At 43.9% G+C, this 19,392-nt stretch overlaps 1 protein-coding gene across 1 annotated transcript in view; it reads right to left on the bottom strand.

Annotated features, from left to right (window-relative positions):
• The window catches only part of LOC117190364 (suppressor of cytokine signaling 4-like), a 40,326-nt gene that overhangs the window by 2,520 nt on the left and 18,414 nt on the right, over positions 1-19,392 (bottom strand). The gene's annotated exons all lie outside the window — the stretch shown is intronic.

Raw genomic sequence — 19,392 nt, 5'->3', positions numbered from 1 at the left:
TTCACTCATGACTCTTTTCAAATTTTCTTTTTATATCCATTATATTTTCTTATTTATCTTGAACATTATTAATTAATAATCTAGGTTTATATAAAGGAAACAAATACTAACACAAAAATACTAACAAAAAATTAAACCCTATTTCGGCCGAATTGGCAGCCCCCTTTGATAGAGATTGTTGCTTCCTGATGCTTGCTGATGTTTACGTTTAATCGTGGTGTTTTTATACCCGATACTCAAAATGAGTATTGGGGTATATTAGATTTGTGGTGACCCCATAAAGTATATATATTCTTGATCAGCATCAATAGCCGAGTCGATTGAGCCCTGTCTGTCTGTCCGTCCGTCCGTCTGTCCGTCTGTCCGTCCCCTTCAGCGCCTAGTGCTCAAAGACTATAAGAGCTAGAGCAACGTTGTTTTGGATCCAGACTTCTGTGATATGTCACTGCTACAAAAATATTTCAAATCTTCGCCCCGCCCACTTCCGCCCCCACAAAAGACGAAAATCTGTGGCATCCACAATTTTAAAGATATGAGAAAACCAAAAACGCAGAATCGTAGAGAATGACTATATCTTTTAGACTGCAGAATCTGAATTGGATCGTATTATTATTATAGCCAGCATCAAGAAAACAATTTCATTTTTTCTCGCCCTGTCTCTCTCTAACACACACGTAGCATAGGTGGCTTTGCTTAGAGTAAAACATTAGCGCCTAGATCTCAGAGACTATAAAAGCTAGAGCAACCAAATTTGGTATCCACACTCCTAAGATATCGGACCGAGACGAGTTTGTTTCAAAATTTCGCCACACCCCCTTCCGCCCCCGCAAAGGACGAAAATCTGGGGATATTCACAAATTTCAAAGACTATTAACGCTAGAGTAACCAAATTTAGTATCCGCACTCCTGTTAGATCTCACTATAAAACGTGTATCTCAAAATTTCGCCCCACCCCCTTCCGCCCCCACAAAGGACGAAAATCTGTTGCATCCACAATATTGCACATTCGAGAAAACTGAAAACGCAGAATCATAGATAACGACCATATCTATCAGATTGCTGAATCTGGATCAGATCAGATAATTTTTATAGCCAAAAGGAACAAATCAATTTGCACTGGCTACGCAGCGCCCGACGTCACGCTCAGACTGATTTTCTGTCTCTCTCGCACGCACTCTTTGTCGTGTCGTTCAATATTAGCGGCGTCTGCCGGAGGAGAGCCTTACTGACTAAGTATCGGGTATAAATGTAGAGTTGCGGTCACCGCAGCAACTCACAACGTTCCCCCTCGTTCTATTGTATAATTGGTATAATCATCCTTGGCAACCTTGTTGGCCAACTCAAGCAGTGCTGGAATCTGGAATGTGGCTCAATTTCAAGCTTTCGGTGTACTGCAATTAAAGTGTGGTGTTGTGTGGCATACCAGCTAGCTATCCACTTTTGCGGCTTTGTGTTGACTCAAGCAGATACAGATTCATATACAGGTATACGTTCGTTCGTTCTCTTTCGTAGTGATCAGACGCGTTTTTGTTTTGCGCTACGCATTTTTATACCCGATACTCAAAATGAGTATTGAGGTATATTAGATTTGTGGTAAAAGTGGATGTGTGTAACGTTAAGAAGGAATCGTTTCCGACCCCATAAAGTATATATATTCTTGATCAGCATCAATAGCCGAGTCGATTGAGCCATGTCTGTCTGTCCGTCTGTCCGTCCGTCCGTCTGTCCGTCTGTCCGTCCCTATTAGCGCCTAGTGCTCAAAGACTATAAGAGCTAGAGCAACGATGTTTTGGATCCAGACTTCTGTGATATGTCACTGCTACAAAAATATTTCAAAACTTCGCCCCGCTCACTTCCGCCCCCACAAAACACAAAAATCTGTGGCATCCACAATTTTAAAGATACGAGATAACCAAAAACGTAGAACTGTAGAGAATGTCCATATCTTTAAGACTGCGGAATCTGAATTGGATCGTATTATTATTATAGCCAGCATCAAGAAAACAATTTCATTTTTTCTCGCCCTGTCTCTCTCTAACACCACACGTAGCATAGGCGGCTTTGCTTAGAGTAAAACATTAGCGCCTAGATCTCAGAGACTACAAAAGCTAGAGCAACCAAATTTGGTATCCACACTCCTAAGATATCGGACCGAGACGAGTTTGTTTCAAAATTTCGCCACACCCCCTTCCGCCCCCTCAAAGGACGAAAATCTGGGGATATTGACAAATCTCAGAGACTATTAACGCTAGAGTAACCAAATTTGGTATCCGCACTCCTGTTAGATTTCACTATAAAACGTATATCTCTTAATTTCGCCCCACCAACTTCCGCCCCCACAAAGGACGAAAATCTGTGGCATCCACAATTTTGGAGATACAAGAAAACTAAAAACGCAGAATCATAGATAATGATCATATCTATCAGGTTGCTGAATCTGGATCAGATCAGATAATTTTTATAGCCAAAAGGAACAACTCAATTTGCACTGGCTACGCAGCGCCCGACGTCACGCTCAGACTGATTTTCTGTCTCTCTCGCACGCACTCTTTGTCGTGTCGTTCAATATTAGCGGCGTCTGCCGGAGGAGAGCCTTACTGACTAAGTATCGGGTATAAATGTAGAGTTGCGGTCACCGCAGCAACTCACAACGTTCCCCCTCGTTCTATTGTATAATTGGTATAATCATCCTTGGCAACCTTGTTGGCCAACTCAAGCAGTGCTGGAATCTGGAATGTGGCTCAATTTCAAGCTTTCGGTGTACTGCAATTAAAGTGTGGTGTTGTGTGGCATACCAGCTAGCTATCCACTTTTGCGGCTTTGTGTTGACTCAAGCAGATACAGATTCATATACAGGTATACGTTCGTTCGTTCTCTTTCGTAGTGATCAGACGCGTTTTTGTTTTGCGCTACGCATTTTTATACCCGATATTCAAAATGAGTATTGAGGTATATTAGATTTGTGGTAAAAGTGGATGTGTGTAACGTTAAGAAGGAATCGTTTCCGACCCCATAAAGTATATATATTCTTGATCAGCATCAATAGCCGAGTCGATTGAGCCATGTCTGTCTGTCCGTCTGTCCGTCCGTCCGTCTGTCCGTCTGTCCGTCCCTATTAGCGCCTAGTGCTCAAAGACTATAAGAGCTAGAGCAACGATGTTTTGGATCCAGACTTCTGTGATATGTCACTGCTACAAAAATATTTCAAAACTTCGCCCCGCTCACTTCCGCCCCCACAAAAGACAAAAATCTGTGGCATCCACAATTTTAAAGATACGAGATAACCAAAAACGCAGAATCGTAGAGAATGACCATATCTTTTAGACTGCAGAATTTGAATAAGATCGTATTATTATTATAGCCAGCATCAAGAAAACAATTTCATTTTTTCTCGCCCTGTCTCTCTCTAACACACACGTAGCATAGGCGGCTTTGCTTAGAGTAAAACATTAGCGCCTAGATCTCAGAGACTATAAAAGCTAGAGAAACCAAATTTGGTATTCACACTCCTAATATATCGGACCGAGACGAGTTTGTTTCAAAGTTTCGCCACACCCCCTTCCGCCCCCGCAAAGGATGAAAATCTGGGGACTCACAAATCTCAAAGACTATTAACGCTAGAGTAACCAAATTTAGTATCCGCAGTCCTGTTCGATCTCACTATAAAACGTATATCTCAAAATTTCGCCCCATCCCCTTCCGCCCACACAAAGGACGAAAATCTGTAGCGAAGTCTGCCGGAGGAGAGCCATACTGACTTAGTATCGGGTATAACTGTAGAGTTGCGGTGTCCGCTGCAACTCACAACGTTCCCCCTCGTTATACCCGATACTCAAAATGAGTATTGGGGGATATTAGATTTGTGGTAAAAGTGGATGTGTGTAACGTCCAGAAGGAATCGTTTCCGACCCCATAAAGTATATATATTCTTGATCAGCATCAATAGCCGAGTCGATTGAGCCATGTCTGTCTGTCCGTCCGTCCGTCTGTCCGTCTGTCCGTCTGTCCGTCCCTATTAGCGCCTAGTGCTCAAAGACTATAAGAGCTAGAGCAACGATGTTTTGGATCCAGACTTCTGTGATATGTCACAGCTACAAAAATATTTCAAAACTTCGCCCCGCCCACTTCCGCCCCCACAAAGGACGAAAATCTGTGGCATCCACAATTTTAAAGATATGAGAAAACCAAAAACGTAGAACTGTAGAGAATGTCCATATCTTTAAGACTGCGGAATCTGAATTGGATCGCATTATTATTATAGCCAGCATCAAGAAAACAATTTCATTTTTTCTCGCCCTGTCTCTCTCTAACACCACACGTAGCATAGGCGGCTTTGCTTAGAGTAAAACATTAGCGCCTAGATCTCAGAGACTACAAAAGCTAGAGCAACCAAATTTGGTATCCACACTCCTAAGATATCGGACCGAGACGAGTTTGTTTCAAAATTTCGCAACACCCCCTTCCGCCCCCTCAAAGGACGAAAATCTGGGGATATTGACAAATCTCAGAGACTATTAACGCTAGAGTAACCAAATTTGGTATCCGCACTCCTGTTAGATTTCACTATAAAACGTATATCTCTTAATTTCGCCCCACCAACTTCCGCCCCCACAAAGGACGAAAATCTGTGGCATCCACAATTTTGGAGATACAAGAAAACTAAAAACGCAGAATCATAGATAATGATCATATCTATCAGGTTGCTGAATCTGGATCAGATCAGATAATTTTTATAGCCAAAAGGAACAACTCAATTTGCACTGGCTACGCAGCGCCCGACGTCACGCTCAGACTGATTTTCTGTCTCTCTCGCACGCACTCTTTGTCGTGTCATTCAATATTAGCGGCGTCTGCCGGAGGAGAGCCTTACTGACTAAGTATCGAGTATAAATGTAGAGTTGCGGTCACCGCAGCAACTCACAACGTTCCCCCTCGTTCTATTGTATAATTGGTATAATCATCCTTGGCAACCTTGTTGGCCAACTCAAGCAGTGCTGGAATCTGGAATGTGGCTCAATTTCAAGCTTTCGGTGTACTGCAATTAAAGTGTGGTGTTGTGTGGCATACCAGCTAGCTATCCACTTTTGCGGCTTTGTGTTGACTCAAGCAGATACAGATTCATATACAGGTATACGTTCGTTCGTTCTCTTTCGTAGTGATCAGACGCGTTTTTGTTTTGCGCTACGCATTTTTATACCCGATATTCAAAATGAGTATTGAGGTATATTAGATTTGTGGTAAAAGTGGATGTGTGTAACGTTAAGAAGGAATCGTTTCCGACCCCATAAAGTATATATATTCTTGATCAGCATCAATAGCCGAGTCGATTGAGCCATGTCTGTCTGTCCGTCTGTCCGTCCGTCCGTCTGTCCGTCTGTCCGTCCCTATTAGCGCCTAGTGCTCAAAGACTATAAGAGCTAGAGCAACGATGTTTTGGATCCAGACTTCTGTGATATGTCACTGCTACAAAAATATTTCAAAACTTCGCCCCGCTCACTTCCGCCCCCACAAAAGACAAAAATCTGTGGCATCCACAATTTTAAAGATACGAGATAACCAAAAACGCAGAATCGTAGAGAATGACCATATCTTTTAGACTGCAGAATTTGAATAAGATCGTATTATTATTATAGCCAGCATCAAGAACACAATTTCATTTTTTCTCGCCCTGTCTCTCTCTAACACACACGTAGCATAGGCGGCTTTGCTTAGAGTAAAACATTAGCGCCTAGATCTCAGAGACTATAAAAGCTAGAGAAACCAAATTTGGTATTCACACTCCTAATATATCGGACCGAGACGAGTTTGTTTCAAAGTTTCGCCACACCCCCTTCCGCCCCCGCAAAGGATGAAAATCTGGGGACTCACAAATCTCAAAGACTATTAACGCTAGAGTAACCAAATTTAGTATCCGCAGTCCTGTTAGATCTCACTATAAAACGTATATCTCAAAATTTCGCCCCACCCCCTTCCGCCCACACAAAGGACGAAAATCTGTAGCGAAGTCTGCCGGAGGAGAGCCATACTGACTTAGTATCGGGTATAACTGTAGAGTTGCGGTGTCCGCTGCAACTCACAACGTTCCCCCTAGTTATACCCGATACTCAAAATGAGTATTGGGGTATATTAGATTTGTGGTAAAAGTGGATGTGTGTAACGTCCAGAAGGAATCGTTTCCGACCCCATAAAGTATATATATTCTTGATCAGCATCAATAGCCGAGTCGATTGAGCCATGTCTGTCTGTCCGTCCGTCCGTCTGTCCGTCCCTATTAGCGCCTAGTGCTCAAAGACTATAAGAGCTAGAGCAACGATGTTTTGGATCCAGACTTCTGTGATATGTCACAGCTACAAAAATATTTCAAAACTTCGCCCCGCCCACTTCCGCCCCCACAAAGGACGAAAATCTGTGGCATCTACAATTTTAAAGAAATGAGAAAACCAAAAACGCAGAATCGTAGAGAATGACCATATCTTTTAGACTGCAGAATCTGAATTGGATCGTATTATTATTATAGCCAGCATCAAGAAAACAATTTCATTTTTTCTTGCCCTGTCTCTCTCTAACACACACGTAGCATAGGCGGATTTGCTTAGAGTAAAACATTAGCGCCTAGATCTCAGATACTACAAAAGCTAGAGCAACCAAATTTGGTATCCACACTCCTAATATATTGGATCGAGACGAGTTTGTTTCAAAATTTCGCCACACCCCCTTCCGCCCCCGCAAAGGACGAAAATCTGGGGACTCACAAATCTCAAAGACTATTAACGCTAGAGTAACCAAATTTAGTATCCGCAGTCCTGTTAGATCTCACTATAAAACGTATATCTCAAAATTTCGCCCCACCCCCTTCCGCCCCCACAAAGGACGAAAATCTGTTGCATCCACAATATTGCACATTCGAGAAAACTAAAAACGCAGAATCATAGATAACGACCATATCTATCAGATTGCTGAATCTGGATCAGATCGGATCATTTTTGTAGCCAAAAGCAAGAAATCAATTTGCAGTGGCCGCGCAGCGCCCGACGTCACGCTCAGACTGATTTTCTGTCTCTCTTGCACGCACTCTTTGTCGTGTCGTTTAATATTAGCGGCGTCTGCCGGAGGAGAGCCATACTGACTTAGTATCGGGTATAACTGTAGAGTTGCGGTGTCCGCAGCAACTCACAACGTTCCCCTCGTTTTTTTTTGTATGATCGTGATATTTTGTATAATTGTTGGTCGGACGGGTGTAGATGTGTGAAATACCGCTGATGTCTTGGTGGGATCGTCGTCTCCACGATCACCAATTTTGTTTCCTTTTTTATACCCGATACTCAAAATGAGTTTTGGGGTATATTAGATTTGTGGTGAAAATGGATGTGTGTAACGTCCAGAAGGAATTGTTTCCGACCCCATAAAGTATATATATTCTTGATCAGCATCAATAGCCGAGTCGATTGAGCCATGTCTGTCTGTCCGTCCGTCCGTCCTTCCGTCTGTCCGTCTGTCCGTCCCCTTCATCGCCTAGTGCTCAAAGACTATAAGAGCGAGAGCAACGATGTTTTGGATCCAGACTTCTGTGATATGTCACTGCTACAAGAATATTTCAGAACTTTGCCCCGCCCACTTCCGCCCCCACAAAGGGCGAAAATCTGTGGCATCCACAATTTTAAAGATATGAGAAAACCAAAAACGCAGAATCGTAGAAGATGACTATATCTTCTAGAGTGCAAAATCTGAACCAGATCGTATTATTATTAAAGACTAGCGTAAAGACTATTAACGCTAGAGTAACCAAATTTAGTATCCGCACTCCTGTTAGATCTCACTATAAAACGTGTATCTCAAAATTTCGCCCCACCCCCTTCCGCCCCCTCAAAGGACGAAAATCTGTTGCATCCACAATATTGCACATTCGAGAAAACTAAAAACGCAGAATCATAGATAACGACCATATCTATTAGATTGCTGAATCTGGATCAGATCGGATCATTTTTGTAGCCAAAATCAAGAAATCAATTTGCAGTGGCCGCGCAGCGCCCGACGTCACGCTCAGACTGATTTTCTGTCTCTCTCGCTCGCACTCTTTGTCGTGTCGTTTAATATTAGCGGCGTCTGCCGGAGGGGAGCCAAACTGACTTAGTATCGAGTATAACTGTAGAGTTGCGGTGTCCGCAGCAACTCACAACGTTCCCCCTCGTTATTCTTCGAAACTCAAAGATTGGCCTTGCTGCGTCAGCAGCTGATCCCCTCTCTCAAACTTAAACGCTCGATTGACGGCTCGACAGACTTACAAAGTAACCGCATTTCTTTTTCGTTTCTCCCCAATAGAACAAGTGATTTAGCCAATTGTCATCATCGGCAGAACCGATTATTAAAATAACTTCGCTTTATGGTTTTATTATACCCGATACTCAAAATGAGTATTGTGGTATATTAGATTTGTGGTAAAAGTGGATGTGTGTAACGTCCAAAAGGAATCGTTTCCGACCCCATAAAGTATATATATTCTTGATCAGCATCAATAGCCGAGTCGATTGAGCCATGTCTGTCTGTCTGTCTGTCTGTCCGTCCGTCCGTCTGCCCGTCTGTCCGTCCCCTTCAGCGCCTAGTGCTCACAGACTTCTGTGATATGTCACTGCAACAAGAATATTTCAAAACTTTGCCCGGCCCACTTCCGCCCACACAAAGGGCGAAAATCTGTGGCATCCACAATTTCGACGATACGAGAAAACTAAAAACGTAGAATCGTAGAAGATGACTATATCTTCTAGAGTGCAAAATCTGAACCAGATCGTAAAATTATTATAGCCAGCATCAAGAAAACAATTTGATTTTTTCTCGCCCTGTCTCTCTCTAACACACACGTAGCATAGGCGGCTTTGCTTAGAGTAAAACATTAGCGCCTAGATCTCAGAGACTACAAAAGCTAGAGCAACCAAATTTGGTATCCACACTCCTAATATATCGGACCGAGACGAGTTTGTTTCAAAGTTTCGCCACACCCCCTTCCGCCCCCGCAAAGGATGAAAATCTGGGGATATTCACAAATCTCAGAGACTATTAAGGCTAGAGTAACCAAATTTGGTATCCGCACTCCTGTTAGATCTCACTATAAAACGTATATCTCAAAATTTCGCCCCACCTCTTCCGCCCCCACAAAGGACGAAAATCTGTTGCATCCACAATATTGAGGATACGAGAAAACTAAAAACGCAGAATCATAGATAATGATCATATATATCAAATTGCTGAATCTGGATCAGATCAGATCATTTTTTTAGCCAAAAGGAACAAATCAATTTGCACTGGCTACGCAGGACCCGACGTCACGCTCAGACTGATTTTCTGTCTCTCTCGCACGCACTCCTTGTCGTGTCGTTTAATATTAGCGGCGTCTGCCGGAGGAAAGCCATACTGACTTAGTATCGGGTATAACTGTAGAGTTTCGGTCTCCGCAGCAACTCACAACGTTCCCCCTCGTTTACTCACTGTTTCTTTTGTTGTGTTGCGGTCCATCGGCGAAAGCGCTTTCTCGATGCCAGCTGATAAATCTTCGTGAGGGATCAAGAGTTTTTTATTTATTTATTATACCCGATACTCCAAATGAGTATTGGGGTATATTAGATTTGTGGTAAAAGTGGATGTGTGTAACGTCCAGAAGGAATCGTTTCCGACCCCATAAAGTATATATATTCTTGATCAGCATCAATAGCCGAGTCGATTGAGCCCTGTCTGTCTGTCCGTCTGTCCGTCCGTCCGTCCGTCCGTCCGTCTGTCCGTCTGTCCGTCCCCTTCAGCGCCTAGTGCTCAAAGACTATAAGAGCTAGAGCAACGATGTTTTGTATCCAGACTTCTGTGATATGTCACTGCTACAAAAATATTTCAAAACTTCGCCCCGTACACTTCCGCCCCCACAAAGGACGAAAATCTGTGGCATCCACAATTTCGACGATACGAGAAAACTAAAAACGTAGAATCGTAGAAGATGACTATATCTTCTAGAGTGCAAAATCTGAACCAGATCGTATAATCATTATAGCCAGAATCAAGAAAATAATTTCATTTTTTCTCGCCCTGTCTCTCTCTAACACAAACGTAGCATAGCCGGCTTTGCTTAGAGTAAAACATTAGCGCCTAGATCTCAGAGACTATAAAAGCTAGAGAAACCAAATTTGGTATCCACACTCCTAAGATATCGGACCGAGACGAGTTTGTTTCAAAATTTCGCCACACCCCCTTCCGCCCCCACAAAGGACGAAAATCTGTAGCGACGTCTGCCGGAGGAGAGCCATACTGACTTAGTATAGGGTATAACTGTAGAGTTGCGGTGTCCGCTGCAACTCACAACGTTCCCCATCGTTATACCCGATACTCAAAATGAGTATTGGGGTATATTAGATTTGTGGTAAAAGTGGATGTGTGTAACGTCCAGAAGGAATCGTTTCCGACCCCATAAAGTATATATATTCTTGATCAGCATCAATAGCCGAGTCGATTGAGCCATGTCTGTCTGTCCGTCTGTCCGTCCGTCCGTCTGTCCGTCTGTCCGTCCCTATTAGCGCCTAGTGCTCAAAGACTATAAGAGCTAGAGCAACGATGTTTTGGATCCAGACTTCTGTGATATGTCACTGCTACAAAAATATTTCAAAACTTCGCCCCGCCCACTTCCGCCCCCACAAAGGACGAAAATCTGTGGCATCTACAATTTTAAAGATATGAGAAAACCAAAAACGCAGAATCGTAGAGAATGACCATATCTTTTAGACTGCAGAATCTGAATTGGATCGTATTATTATTATAGCCAGAAGCAAGAAAACAATTTCATTTTTTCTCTTCCTGTCTCTCTCTAACACAAACGTAGCATAGCCGGCTTTGCTTAGAGTAAAACATTAGCGCCTTGATCTCAGAGACTACAAAAGCTAGAGCAACCAAATTTGGTATCCACACTCCTAAGATATCGGACCGAGACGAGTTTGTTTCAAAATTTCGCCACACCCCCTTCCGCCCCCGCAAAGGACGAAAATCTGGGGATATTGACAAATCTCAAAGACTATTAACGCTAGAGTAACCAAATTTAGTATCCGCAGTCCTGTTAGATCTCACTATAAAACGTATATCTCAAAATTTCGCCCCACCCCCTTCCGCCCCCACAAAGGACGAAAATCTGTTGCATCCACAATATTGCACATTCGAGAAAACTAAAAACGCAGAATCATAGATAACGACCATATCTATCAGATTGCTGAATCTGGATCAGATCGGATCATTTTTGTAGCCAAAAGCAAGAAATCAATTTGCAGTGGCCGCGCAGCGCCCGACGTCACGCTCAGACTGATTTTCTGTCTCTCTTGCACGCACTCTTTGTCGTGTCGTTTAATATAAGCGGCGTCTGCCGGAGGAGAGCCATACTGACTTAGTATCGGGTATAACTGTAGAGGGTCGGACGGGTGTAGATGTGTGAAATGCCGCTGATGGCTTGGTGGGATCGTCGTCTCCACGATCACCAATTTTGTTTCCTTTTTTATACCCGATACTCAAAATGAGTATTGGGGTATATTAGATTTGTGGTGAAAATGGATGTGTGTAACGTCCAGAAGGAATTGTTTCCGACCCAATAAAGTATATATATTCTTGATCAGCATCAATAGCCGAGTCGATTGAGCCATGTCTGTCTGTCCGTCCGTCCGTCTGTCCGTCTGTCCGTCTGTCCGTCCCCTTCATAGCCTAGTGCTCAAAGACTATAAGAGCGAGAGCAACGATGTTTTGGATCCAGACTTCTGTGATATGTCACTGCTACAAGAATATTTCAGAACTTTGCCCCGCCCACTTCCGCCCCCACAAAGGTCGAAAATCTGTGGCATCCACAATTTTAAAGATATGAGAAAACCAAAAACGCAGAATCGTAGAAGATGACTATATCTTCTAGAGTGCAAAATCTGAACCAGATCGTATTATTATTATAGCCAGCATCAAGAAAACAATTTGATTTTTTCTCGCCCTGTCTCTCTCTAACACACACGTAGCATAGGCGGCTTTGCTTAGAGTAAAACATTAGCGCCTAGATCTCAGCGACTACAAAAGCTAGAGCAACCAAATTTGGTATCCACACTCCTAATATACCGGACCGAGACGAGTTTGTTTCAAAATTTCGCCACACCCCCTTTAGCCAATTGTCATCATCGGCAGAACCGATTATTAAAATAACTTCGCTTTATGGTTTTATTATACCCGATACTCAAAATGAGTATTGGGGTATATTAGATTTGTGGTAAAAGTGGATGTGTGTAACGTCCAAAAGGAATCGTTTCCGACCCCATAAAGTATATATGTAAGATTAATAATAATGTATCGTTTATTAATAGTGTTTTTCGAAAAAGAGTTTAATGAGTCTGTTCTTCCGACTTTTTGTTCAACTTTCTGCTTCTACTTCCAACAACCGACTCCCGTATCGATAACCCCTTATCGGTTAGGTCTTTTAAACATCGGTTAAGTCTGGTTATATCGGTTAGGTCTTATCGATGGTATCTTAAGTTCAAATGTTAATTTAGATGGGATAGTGCTAACTGCTTGATACACTGTCCTTTACATTCGGCCCTCCTGCTCATCTTCATCTGTCCCAGATGATAATATATCATCGTTCTCTGAGACAAAACGCCATAGCTTAATATTGTCACTGCTCGTTGCTGTGATATTTGGCCCCTCGACTTGAGCAACCTTTCTGACGTCGTAGCGACCGTTCCGCTTAACCTTGGTGACTTCATATGGGCCTAGATACTCGCTGGCCAACTTGCGTCCTGCGACGAACTGCGTCCTCTTGATCGCGACCATGTCTCCTAGTCTGTAGCCGTGCTCAGGTCGTCGTTTTTTATCATAATAGCGCTTGTACACCTCTTGCGCCTTCTGAATGTTTTGTTTCGCTTGGTCACGCAGTTCTTGGCGCTCGTTCTTAAACTGCGTAACCAACTCCTCGTTGAGCACCTCCAATAGTCGACTTTCAGCTTGTCTGTGCATCTTTGTCCCAAACATGACCTCGAATGGCGACGACTTCAACGTAGAATGCACATGCGAATTAATCGCCATCTGGACCTGTGGCACATGCTTGTACCACTTCGTTGACTCCTGAGCTGAGAGCTTTGCGATGATACCGAAAATTGAACGGTTCACCCGCTCAATCTGACCGTTGCCTCTCGCCACACCTGTCGTTTTACACACATGTTCGACTTTGTTCTCGTTGAGAAACTCGCTGAATGCGTTGGATGTAAACGCTGCTCCTCTGTCGCTGACTATGCGCTTGGGAAAACCAAACACAAATGACCAATCTCTCAGCCTCTTCACAACTTCTTCGTGACCTGTTGACTTAGTTGGGAACAGCCACACAAACTTGGAGAATGCATCTACCACAGCAAAAATGTACTTGTATTGCTTGACTGTCGCATCCATTGGTCCCAAATGATCAACGTGCAGCGTGTATAGTGGTGTGTCACCCTTGTCAATGCAATGAAGATAGCCTTCTTGTGAGTATAAATGTAATACAGGTGCGATTACATGCAGATTCTTTAAGGTTTGTAGCGACTGTTGCTCTGCTTCGCCAATGTTCAAAACTGCTTCCTTCCTGAGTAGATTCGTGAGCGGCCGGGCAACTTGTGCATAGCCAGGGATGAACTTTCTGAAAAAGCCTGTGAGTCCCAGAAATGCTTGAACTGCTTTAATGTCTTTGGGCGTAGCAAACCGACTGACAGCTGCTGTCTTCTCTTTGCCGGGCCAGATTCTCCCGTCCTCAATGATATGGCCCAGAAAGCTAATGCGTGGCTGCATGAAGCTACATTTCTTCCACTTGATCTTTAGGCCAAACTGCGCAGCTGTCTCCAGGACCAACTTTGTCTTCCTCATGCATACCTAGGGCGACGCGGCGTAAACAATTATGTCGTCCATATAAAGCTGCATAATGTCAGAGTTGATTAATTCTTGAAAAATATAGCTTACGAACCGAATGAACGCAGCTGGCGAGTTCTTGAATCCGAAAGGCGCTTTATTAAACTCGAATAATCCCTCCTTTGTAACAAAGGCCGTATACGACTTGCTTTGCTCTTCCATAGGCACATGGAAAAATCCGTTTTCAAGGTCCATTATGGTAAACCACTTAGCCGACTGCAGCTTTTCCAAGACTTCCTCCATGATCGGGACTGGGAAGCAGTCCAGCAATACCATGCTGTTTAACTTCCTGTAGTCTACGCAAACTCTAAGTGTACCATCTTTTTTCTTCACGACGACAACTCTGCTCGCTACATTTGAAGACGACTTGCGCACGATTCCTTGCTCGATCCATTCTTCGACTTGCTTCTTTACGGCACTGGCTTCGTCTGTTGATAAACGACTCGGTGAGTGATGAAACGGCTTGATTACTCCGTCGGGAACTATCTTCAGTTGGATTGGAAACTGCTTTGCAACTTCTGTGGGCATTTGGTAACTGTTGCAAAGGATGACTCTTCAGTTACATTATATATAAGAGCATGCTCATCTATTGGCACAGGATCTGCGTCATGCTTCAAAAACGTGTATCCTTGCATATCAGCGACGAAACGGAACTTTTTAATGAAATCATGCCCCAAAAGTGCGTCGAAATCAATCTGGCTACTGGGGACTACTAAAAACTTCTGTGTGGTCTGCAACTTATCCACGGTAACTTCTGCATTAAAGTATCCAACAGGCTTTGTTGATATCTGACCCAGACCGCGCAACATAGTTGTGCACTTCAAAAGTTTAACGTTTTTCATGGTCATCAACATACTCTCTTTGATTATGGTTACATCTGACCCTGTATCCACAAGACAGTCAACAACAATGCCGTTTATTTGAATTTTTTTCATGCGACTGCGATCCAAAATGACGCGAACTTTATCAACTTTATCAGCTTCATAAGGACAGTTACGCGAAATGTGACCATTCTGATTGCACTTAAAACACTTTGTTTCGGCTTTGCAGTCTTTGCGTTTGTGTTCTCCTGATCCACAGTTATAGCAATATTCTTTTTTACCGCTTTGCCCACTTTGCTGCTTGAAACTCGTTTTATGCTGTTCGTTATTGCCCTTCTTCTCCGATATGTTCAAACGATCATAGATATCGAACTCTTCTTTCAAGGCCCTGAAGGTCTTACAGCGATACATGGCATACTTATACTCGTTTCTTATGTCCAGACCGTTTACAATATGGCTTATAACAGCCGCGTGTTCAACATGTCCAACTGCTGCTATTTTTCTCATCTGCAGCAAGTACTCGTGCATCGACTCACTACTCTTCCTCTTTCTTTCTTGCAGCAGCTTATGAATGTCTGCACTGTTATAGCTACATGTGAATTCATCCAATAATACGTTCTTGAGTTCCTCATAGGTGCACACGCATTCAGCTTCAAGGAAAAGCTTAGCTGCACCGGTCATTTTTCCTCTGGCCTGCACATACTTTTGCTTTTCAGTAAGCTCATATGCGTCGGCATTTTTTCGAATATCTCAAACCATTTTTCTATGGGAAACGATTTTCCATCACAATCGCTCACAACTTTTGTAAAATTATCTGGAGCGATCTTCATTTCTCGTTGCTCATCGCAAAGCAGTTTCAAACTTAGCAACTTTATCATTTGATCAATCTTATCATCACTATTGTTTTCTGCATTTTCTAAATCTTCCATCTCGTTTGCACTCGGGCGCGACGTTCCTGGTACAGCTTCTTCCTTCTCTCTCTCTTTCCAGTGCAACGGCGGCGGTGTTTGCATCATTTTGCGGCTCTTTTCGACTTGTGTCTGTGTACCCGACGAGTGCTTGTCTTTTCTGTTTATAAGTGTGTATCACACACAACGTGTCTGTGCGTGTTTTTTCTGCTTGTGTACGTACTGCGCACGGACAAGGCGACGCTGCGGCGCGACAATGAATTTCACAATTTTCCAACCGAATTAAACGACCGATCTTTTATTAAACTCCGTGTCTACTGTTAGGCTCACAGAATTTGGATTGCGCACGGACAAGGCGACGCTGCGGCGCGACAATGAATTTCACAATTTTCCAACCTAATTAAACGACCGATCTTTTTTTAAACTCCGTGTCTACTGTTAGGCTCACAGAATTTGGATTGTTCAACTTAATGTTTATAGCCACCAACAACAATTTTACAACTTTATGTAGCTACAAACAACAACTTTAACAACTTTTCAACAATCCTCTTCTTGCATCAGCTTCTGCTTTCTTCTGTTTTTCTTTTTCACACACTCCGAGCTCTGTATTCGACGCGGACGAGCCCCCAAATGTAAGATTAATAATAATGTATCGTTTATTAATAGTGTTTTTCGAAAAAGAGTACAAAGTGTATGATTTAAGATGTGCAATTAATGAGTCTGTTCTTCCGACTTTTTGTTCAACTTTCTGCTTCTACTTCCAACAACCGACTCCCGTATCGATAACCCCTTATCGGTTAGGTCTTTTAAACATCGGTTAAGTCTGGTTATATCGGTTAGGTCTTATCGATGGTATCTTAAGTTCAAATGTTAATTTAGATGGGATAGTGCTAACTGCTTGATACACTGTCCTTTACATATATATTCTTGATCAGCATCAATAGCCGAGTCGATTGAGCCATGTCTGTCTGTCCGTCTGTCCGTCCGTCCGTCCGTCCGTCTGTCCGTCTGTCCGTCCCCTTCAGCGCCTAGTGCTCACAGACTTCTGTGATATGTCACTGCAACAAGAATATTTCAAAACTTTGCCCGGCCCACTTCCGCCCACACAAAGGGCGCAAATCTGTGGCATCCACAATTTCGACGATACGAGAAAACTAAAAACGTAGAATCGTAGAAGATGACTATATCTTCTAGAGTGCAAAATCTGAACCAGATCGTATAATTATTATAGCCAGAATCAAGAAAACAATTTCATTTTTTCTCGCCCTGTCTCTCTCTAACACAAACGTAGCATAGCCGGCTTTGCTTAGAGTAAAACATTAGCGCCTAGATCTCAGAGACTATAAAAGGTAGAGCAACCAAATTTGGTATCCACACTCCTAATATATCGGACCGAGACGAGTTTGTTTCAAAGTTTCGCCACACCCCCTTCCGCCACCGCAAAGGATGAAAATCTGGGGATATTCACAAATCTCAGAGACTATTAAGGCAAGAGTAACCAAATTTGGTATCCGCACTCCTGTTAGATCTCACTATAAAAGTATATCTCAAAATTTCGCCCCACCCCCTTCCGCCCCCACAAAGGACGAAAATCTGTTGCACCGACAATATTGAGGATACGAGAAAACTAAAAACGCAGAATCATAGATAATGATCATATTTATCAAATTGCTGAATCTGGATCAGATCAGATCATTTTTTTAGCCAAAAGGAACAAATCAATTTGCACTGGCTACGCAGGACCCGACGTCACGCTCAGACTGATTTTCTGTCTCTCTCGCACGCACTCCTTGTCGTGTCGTTTAATATTAGCGGCGTCTGCCGGAGGAGAGCCATACTGACTTAGTATCGGGTATAACTGTAGAGTTGCGGTCTCCGCAGCAACTCACAACGTTCCCCCTCGTTTACTCACTGTTTCTTTTGTTGTGTTGCGGTCCATCGGCGAAAGCGCTTTCTCGATGCCAGCTGATAAATCTTCGTGAGGGATCAAGAGTTTTTTATTTATTTATTATACCCGATACTCAAAATGAGCATTGGGGTATATTAGATTTGTGGTAAAAGTGGATGTGTGTAACGTCCAGAAGGAATCGTTTCCGACCCCATAAAGTATATATATTCTTGATCAGCATCAATAGCCGAGTCGATTGAGCCATGTCTGTCTGTCCGTCTGTCCGTCCGTCCGTCTATCCGTCCCCTTCAGCGCCTAGTGCTCAAAGACTATAAGAGCTAGAGCAACGATGTTTTGTATCCAGACTTCTGTGAAATGTCACTGCTACAAAAATATTTCAAAACTTCGCCCCACCCCCTTCCGCCACCACAAAGGACGAAAATCTGTTGCATCCACAATATTGCACATTCGAGAAAACTAAAAACGCAGAATCATAGATAACGACCATATCTATCCGATTGCTGAATCTGGACCAGATCAGATAATTTTTATAGCCAAACGGAACAAATCAATTTGCACTGGCTACGCAGCGCCCGACGTCACGCTCAGACTGATTTTCTGTCTCTCTCGCACGCACTCTTTGTCGTGTCGTTTAATATTAGCGGCGTCTGCCGGAGGAGAGCATACTGACTAAGTATCGGGTATAACTGTAGAGTTGCGGTGTCCGCAGCAACTCACAACGTTCCCCCTCGTTCTTTCAGGGCATGTGCGGCCTCCACTATTCTCCACCGGAAACTTTCCTTTTTTTTCTTCCTCGCCCCGTTTCCTTTTCTCCCACGCAACTCTGCCACTGCTTCCCAGGATCCACTATAGATGCCGCTGTCTCTTTCTTCTCCAGCCCTGATACCTATCGGCTCTCTCCAAAACCGCCCATAACACCACACTACCGTTTCCAGGATTACCCCGCCGAACCGGGAGTGCCAAGCAGGCGGGCTTTTTCAATTACTCTGTCCGACGAACTTAAAACTGCTGCTGGAGATCATATCTCAGATTCGGCCAGTCCGGCATTCCTACCGTCCGAACATGCATCCAGTACCAATCCCTTGCGTGGCCACTGACCAATGTGTGAAAGGCTTTCAACATCTCCGCCCACGGTACCTGGTACGACGTCTGTAGATGCTCCACCCGGAATATGAATTCCGCCACGGGCATCCCCTTTGGATCGCCGTCGAAGCTAAGTCCCCATCTTCGTATCTGCACTTGCTCCTGCCTAGCCTCTCCGAAACTCGGTCGATTCCTGTTAGGGTTTGCTCCTGCGCCCATCCCGTTGAACAGCCACTCCTCCACGGGTCTCTGATCGGCTTGGGTCCTCTGATCGGCCTCCAACGTTCGGTTGTCCACGAACAAGTGCGTTGGATGTGCTTGCTGGTTCGCGGGTGCTTCCTGTTGACCTCCTCCCAGACTGATTGCATTTGATCCCCGATTCCTTCCATTCGCATCACTCGCCGTTCGCTCCGCTTTTAACGAACCCACCACCGCGTTGATCTCTCGCATGAACTCTAGCATGTCTGCTTGCATTGACGATCTCAGCGCTTCCATTTGCTGCCCGAGCGACGCTCGGTAGGTCTCCTGTGCTTGGGCTAAGGCTGCGTTCACGGCTGAGCTTAACTCGGGCGGTAACACCAGGTCCTTACGGGTTCGCTGTTGACCTCCTACCGCTCCGGCCTCTGGGTCCTCCTGGTGCAACCCCGCATGTACGTTTTCCGCCACTTGCGACGGCCCTTCCGGCCTACTGCCGGCTTTACCGTCCTGGGACCGAGCCGTCGGCATGTTGTACGGCTGGTACCTGCGC

This window comes from Drosophila miranda, assembly GCF_003369915.1.
Source record: "Drosophila miranda strain MSH22 chromosome Y unlocalized genomic scaffold, D.miranda_PacBio2.1 Contig_Y1_pilon, whole genome shotgun sequence".
In the NCBI taxonomy this organism is placed as follows: domain Eukaryota; kingdom Metazoa; phylum Arthropoda; class Insecta; order Diptera; family Drosophilidae; genus Drosophila; species Drosophila miranda.
Note: the sequence above shows the minus strand (reverse complement) of the source record. Positions and strands in the feature narration are given on the sequence as shown.